Here is a 6,998-nt window from a genome sequence, read left to right as displayed (position 1 = left end):
CGCGCCGGACTGCGGCCTCCCAGTCCCCTCGGCCACACCCCCTTCCCAACTATTTAAAAGGCCACGCCGAAGCTCACGTTCCTGTGCTCAGTGCTGGGTTGTTGTCTCGGAGGGAGCCCTCGGGTAAGGTGGAATGGTTCCGCCCTTCAGGGGTGACCAGGACAAGCCGCTAAGCCTAACCTAACTCCAGCAGGGGATGGGGCAGATCGGAAGTTACCTTACCCCCTGCTTAGCTCTCGAATCAAGGACGTACCACGTGACATAAAAAGTACAACCGTCGAGGCCGGGCGCGGTGGCTCACGCCTGTAATCCCAGAACTTTGGAAGGCCGAGGTCGGTGGATCACGAGGTCAGGAGTTCAAGACCAGCCAGGCCAAGATGGTGAAACCCCGTCTGTACCAAAAATACAAAAAAATTAGCCGGGCGTGGTGGCGGGCGCCTGTAATCCCAGCTACTCGGGAGGCTGAGGCACAGACTTGCTTGAACCCGGGAGGCGGAGCTTGCAGGTGGCTGAGATCGCGCCACTGCACTCCAGTCTGGGCGTCAAAGCGAGACTCCGTCTCAAAAAAAAAAAGTACAACCTTCGAATCCCGAAACGGGTATGTGCGTGTAGGCGGACCTAGGACTCCAGAGTATAAGAGCTGGAACTGACCTCGGGACTGTGTCCCCCACAACACTGAAAATGAGACCTGAGGTGCGGGGCTTTCCTCACAGCCACCGACTTACTCCCATTTAAGGCGGCCCCGACTCCTCCCCTCCTCCCTACCTTCCTCATCCTACCCCTCTCTCTGCCCCCACAGTCCCAGCTTCCTTTAGATGGATGGAGGTCTCTCAGGGAGGAGCTTCAGCTTTGTGGACTCAGGCTGCCCTCCCCACTTGCTCTTTAGGCCTCGGGGCACTTTCCGCTGCCTACGGCTCCTGGAGTCTCTGCTCAAGGTTGTAGGTGCTTTTGTTACCCAGAGGTAGTAGCTCCAGAAAGGCTGGTTTCAGCTCAATATCAGGTCTTTTCCAGTGATCTACATCTGTCTACAGGTGACATGGGCTGCCTTGGGACAATGGTAGCTGTTCAAGTCAAGGCCAGCAAGAGTGGTGTAGAGTGAGATTGCACTGGGTGACTTCTGAGCTAAATCCAACCCTAATATTCTGTGATTCAGTGGCACTCACCCTGCCAAAGAAGGGGCTTCCTTCTTGCTGCAGTTCCCATTGCCCAACATGCATCAGGTCTTACTGATGATTAGAGGACAACTAGGTCACAGCCAAACTTGCCAGGTACTATCAGACACCTGCTTCCTATGGTCCCTTCCTCATGAGGACAGGTGAGGTCATGATCTGCATATGCCTATGTGCCATACGGTGATCATGTGTGCCTGTTTCTGCTGTTCCTATGCACGTATACAAAACCTTTTTATATAACACCATTTTAATGGAAATGCTGTTTTTCCAAAATGAAAGTGGCTGTTACAGATCTGAATGATGCTTATGTAACTTTAAACACTGAATTTGGGTAGATCTTAATTCATTAACAGAAAGGGAAACGGAGGAGTTCTGACATACCCACCTCTCATCATTAAAACAATAGGATCTTTAAGGTAAATCTTCAATAGTCAGGTTGCTAGGGGGGCCTTTTTAGACCCTTCCCCTGCCCTCTTCTAAGGTAGATTAGTTGCAGTGGGAGGAATGCAGGCAGGAGCTGAGGACTGAGGATTTACGGGGGCCTGCTACCCATAGCACTGTAGGGCAGGACACTTCACTTCGTTATGCTTCCATTTCCTCATCCACAGAGACAATACCTCCCCTTTTGTAATTTACAAAATACTTTCAAATATATTATCTATTTCATTTGATCTCTCACTTCTTTGAGGTTGATAGAGCAGATATTATGCCCATTTTTATAGATGCCTGTTTTGTAAATGAGGAATCAGGGTCTGGGAAGGTTAATTGACTCACCTGAGACCTCACAGCTTGTTAAGGAGACAGGATGTCTTTGGACTTTAAGACTAGAACCCTTGACACTTTAACATAGTTCTCTTCTTATCTATAGGATGGAGGAGACACTAGAACCTATCGCTCTCTTTTCCTGCTGTGAACTCCAATTGCATCACCTCTCCTTGAAGCCCTCCCAGATGCCCACCCTCATGTCAGGGTTTTATAGCCTCATAGCCTCATACATATCTCTCAGACCACTTGGCACCCTATCTTGCAACTGTGTGCTTATTGGCTTCCCAACCAGAAGGTGGATTGAGACTAGGGGATGTCTTATTCTTTACTGGATTTCTTGTGCCTAGCAGAGTGCCTAACACAGAACAGGTGACTTGTACATGTTGAGATGAAGTCTCACTCTATTGCCCCGGCTGGAGTGAAGTGGCGTGATCTTGGCTCACTGCAACCTCCGCCCCTTGGGTTCAAGCAATTCTCCTGCCTCAGCCTCTTGAGTAGCTGGGGTTATAGGCACCTGCCACCACGCCCAGCTAATTTTTGTATTTTTAATAGAAACAACATGGTTTCACCATGTTGGCCAGGCTGGTCTCAAACTCCTGACCTCAGGTGATCCACCTGCCTTGGCCTCCCAAAGTGCTAGGATTACCAGTGTGAGCCACCATGCCTGGCCTTGACTTTATGTCTAAACCAGTGTTCTTTTGTCCAGGGATTCGTTCGGTGACCTATAGCAAGAAACACATTTTATGTTGTGAGATAAATGATACAAAAGTTTCATGGACAATACTTACCCTGGCTATGTGTGCACACTCATATTTTCTATTGCACGTGTTGTGTTCTATTTGATGGTTTTAAGGTGCCAGCCATGACCTTCTAAATTGAATTCACAAACCACCACCGGATTGTGACCCAGTGTTAAAACAATGCTACTTTCACTCCTGGATGCAGTAGATGCCTTCATGTGTGTCTCAGGGCTCTGGCTGTCCCTGAAAGATGCAGAGGAGATGGTCTTCAAGCATTTCTTGCTCTGAGGTCAAATAAAAGTTTGTATATAACAGATAGAACCCGTTCCAAGGCCAGAGGCACAGGGGTGCAAATAGAACCCAGCAAGGAGGGGTAAATGAGGGAGGAGGGGCAGTTCCCAAGAGGCCTGGTGAGGACCCCTGTGCTTCCAGAGACTACAAAAGCAGTGGAGGCGCTACTGGAGCCTGGAACCCCAAACATAGGTGGGGCTTGCTCTCTTGATGCCGCAGGCTTCCCACTGCTCTGTCCACAGATGACTAGGAAAAGGTCTGCACTCTGGAAAGCTCTCTAGGGTCATGGTGGGCCTCTTTCCTGTAGTTGAAGTGGTGAGGGTGGTGGGAGGCAAGTGGACCTTCTAACTTCTGCCTAAAACAGCCTCAAAAATAACATCCTGGCCGGGCGCGGTGGCTCACGCCTGTAATCCCAGCACTTTGGGAGGCCGAGGCGGGCGGATCACAAGGTCAGGAGATCGAGACCATCCTGGCTAACACGGTGAGACCCCGTCTCTACTAAAAATACAAAAAATTAGCCGGGCGAGGTGGCAGGCGCCTGTAGTCCCAGCTACGCGGGAGGCTGAGGCAGGAGAATGGCGTGAACCCCGGGGGGCGGAGCCTGCAGTGAGCCGAGATCGCGCCACTGCACTCCAGCCTGGTGACAGAGCGAGACTCCGTCTCAAAAAAAAAAAATAAAAAAAAAAAAAATAACATCCTGCCTACAGGGCCTGGGCCAGTTGCTGGTTGTGTAACTTTAGGTGGTTCATTTTAGGTGGTTCAAGGGAGATAGCTGAAGCCAGGTCTAACAACTCTCCCAGGAGAAAGCCCACTGACTCTTACTTGGTTCCCTACCTGCTGTATCCCCCTTCCTCTGGCCTCTCTGACTGCATGATTGGTAAGAGGCAATTTGGAAACAACAGCGGTGTCCCCATTACCCCCAAATGCTAGAACGGGGGGCTAGGTGGGGCAAACAAGGAATGGCTGTCCCTGTCTGTCTCCTGCTGTGGCTACTGAAGTCGGACTGGGTGTCCCGAGCCAAGGCTGGCGAAAGGGAAACAGCTGGAGGAGCTTCCTCCATGGGAGATGCCTAATTGCCTTTTCCCCACAGAAAATAAGTACAAGGTTGGGCTACTGACCTTTCGTGATTATCTCTGATGTCACCGAAATGTTACTTTTTTTCTTAAAACTTAAAAAAAAAAAAAAGGAACCCATTGATGTTCTTGGTTTTTCTGATTGCCCCTGCAGTCTCAGTTCTGCTTTGTATTGTTCATGAGTAGGTGGATGTCAATGCCAAGATTCCAGAGCTTGGTGCCCTCCTGTCACAAGGCTTGTATGGTATGGTCCTGTCCTGGCTTCCCAGGGCAGAGTATCGGGGCTGAGGTGGGGTGGGGTGAGGGAGAGAGACCCAGCGGCTAATGACTGAACTGCTGTGGGGGTGCCAGATGCTGAGGGCTGGAGAGGGAGGGAGGAGCTAGTGGTAGCGGGGATAGCTCCTCTGTGCAACAGCCTGGGAAACCTCACTGCCTGCAAGGTGCAGGCATGCTCATCACTCCAACACCACTGCTTAGTTACTTAACCTCTTGACTCAGTTTCCCCTTAAGATGGAGACAACAATAGTACCTACTTTGTAAGTTATTGTGAGGATTAAATGAGATGATATATGAAGTGTTTATGCCTGAAACACTGAGTGTTTAATAGATACTATGCTCATCATGATCATTCTCCTTTCCTCCAAAGCTGTTCCTTCTGCATCCATCTGCCCAGTTCCCCAAGCCAGAAACCTGAGGTCACCCAATTCTCTCCCACCTAACTCATGCCTACCCCCAATCAGTCCTGAAAACCAATGGCTCCTCCACTCCCAAAGATTTGTCAGGCCTTTTCCTTCTTTCCATTCACATGCATGGCTGGCTGCTGTCTCAGGGGAGGTTGGCAACAGGTTTCTCATCAACCTTTTTCATTCTCTACATCCCAAATTCAAATCCATTCCCAGCTCTCCTAGAAAATGCAAATCTGACTCTGTCTTGTCCTGATCCTGTCTGTATGAAATGATTCAGCAGTTCCCTGAGACTTCCAGAAGGAAGCTCAGATGCCTAGCTGGGCACCCATGGTCCCCAAGATCTAGCTTCTGTCAGCCTGCCCACCCCATCTCCAGCACTTTCCCCCACAGCCCCCTGTGCTTCTGTCAGGAGAAACTAAGTGCCTGGGATCCTGTTACTGACCTCCTATGCCTCCCTCCCTTTGCACAGGCAGTTCTCTCTGCCTGGATGCCCTTTCCCCCTCCTCTGTGAGCTAACTCCTCATCCTTGAAGATACAATTCAAGTGCCACCTCTTCCTCAAATCCTCCCAGGTTCCAGTCTGACTTAGAAGCTTCTCGGAGCTCCTGTATTTTCATTCTGGTTTACTTGTCTGTTCCCCTACTGCAGTGTAAGCTCCTTTAGGGCAGGCGCTGTCTCTTTTTCTGCACACCCCTAATGCCTCTCACAGAGCCTGGCACACAGTGCTCTGTTGGAAACCAGTCCCAGCGGGCACCTTCCTTTCTGGGCACTGCTGATCTCCCTGGGGCACTGAGCCCGGAAGGCGGGATGCCAGCCTCCTAGGCACTTTCTCCACCAGCCAGTCAGTGATGGAGTTTCAATTCAGGGCACAGCCTGCCAGCACCCTGCCCATCACCCCAGGCAGCAGCAAGCCGCCCGGGAGTCAGATGAAACAAGACCGAGGCCAACTGAGGCTTGGAGAAACCCACAGACACACCTTGCCTTAGCATTCAGAAAGCGCCTGGGGCGGATGAATCCCGAGCAGCGCAGCCCCCCGGCCTTCCCGCCCCCACAGTCAGTGTTGGGAAAGTGTGCCATAAGGACAAAAATAACTACTGGGGGCCAGAGCCGGCGAGGTTGGCCGGGATTCCTGCCTCCCCTCTACCCACATCGGGAACAGCCCCCTAGCCTCCCCCCACCCTCCGGTCCTGGGCGGCCACGTGACCTGCGCCCCAAGCAGCCACTGAAAGCCTGGCTCCAGCCCTTCTCCTAAATTGAGAGGCAACGAGACCTGATCGAGTTTCTCGGCCGGTATTTACATGTTCCCTATTTACAGACCAAACCTCCCTCTTCCCACGCTCCTCCCTGCTCCGGCAGTGGGCAAAGGAAAGAAGGGGCCTCTCCTGTGCCCCACCCCCACCTCTCCAATCCTCTAGCCCGGGTGCTCTCCGCCCTTCCCTCCCTCCCTCCCCCGCCGCCTGCTGGCCCCTCTGGGGGCACAGCTTAGGTCGCTGTATTCCAAAGCCCGGGTGGTTCTTTGAGGTCAAGTGGCCTGGTGGGGGTGGGGAGGGGACCGCCCTGACCCGGGCGGGCGGACTTGAGGCCTTTCAGTGATCAACAGATTGGGGGCCCTTCTCCCGAAAGCTCCCGGGGGCCAGCTTCGTTCTGGCCTCAAGAACTCAGTGGGGAGGCAAGGCAGGTTTTCACCCTTCAGCGCCTGCGGTGCTAAGCAGTCCTCCAGTCCTCCCTGTACCCCCAGCCCTCCTTGTACCCTCAGCCCAGACTGCATACCCATCCTACTCGAAGACACTGGCTGGGAGTCACCGGGGCACGTGAACTTGAAGGACTAGAATCTCAACTCTTGGCCTGCAAAATGGATGGGAAAGTGGGAAGACTGGGAAGGGCCAGCCACTTAGTTTAGGCCAAGATCTATCCTTGTCAAGCAGGCCAAAGTCCAGAGTTAACTGGGTACCCTCTGTCGAGCCTGGGTCCTAGACCTCTGAGAGCTGTACTTTGGGTCTAGGGAAAGGGAAACTGAGAGAGGATTGATTTCCTTCAGAACTGGGTAGACAGATATTCCCTAAGCAGCTCATTCCACTATAGTACAAACTCAGATAGCTAGCAAAGCCCTGGAAAAGCCAGCCGCCATAGCTGAGGCAGGAGGATTGCTGGAGCCGAGGAATTTGAGGCTGCAGTGAGCTATGATGGGACAACTGCACTCCAGCCCATGGGACAGAGCAGGACCCATCTCTAAAAAAAAATTAAGCCCTGTACTGGAGCTGACCCTGGTCAC

Source organism: Nomascus leucogenys, chromosome 11, assembly GCF_006542625.1.
Source record: "Nomascus leucogenys isolate Asia chromosome 11, Asia_NLE_v1, whole genome shotgun sequence".
Classification (NCBI taxonomy): Eukaryota; Metazoa; Chordata; class Mammalia; order Primates; family Hylobatidae; genus Nomascus; species Nomascus leucogenys.
This window is presented reverse-complemented; position numbering follows the sequence as displayed.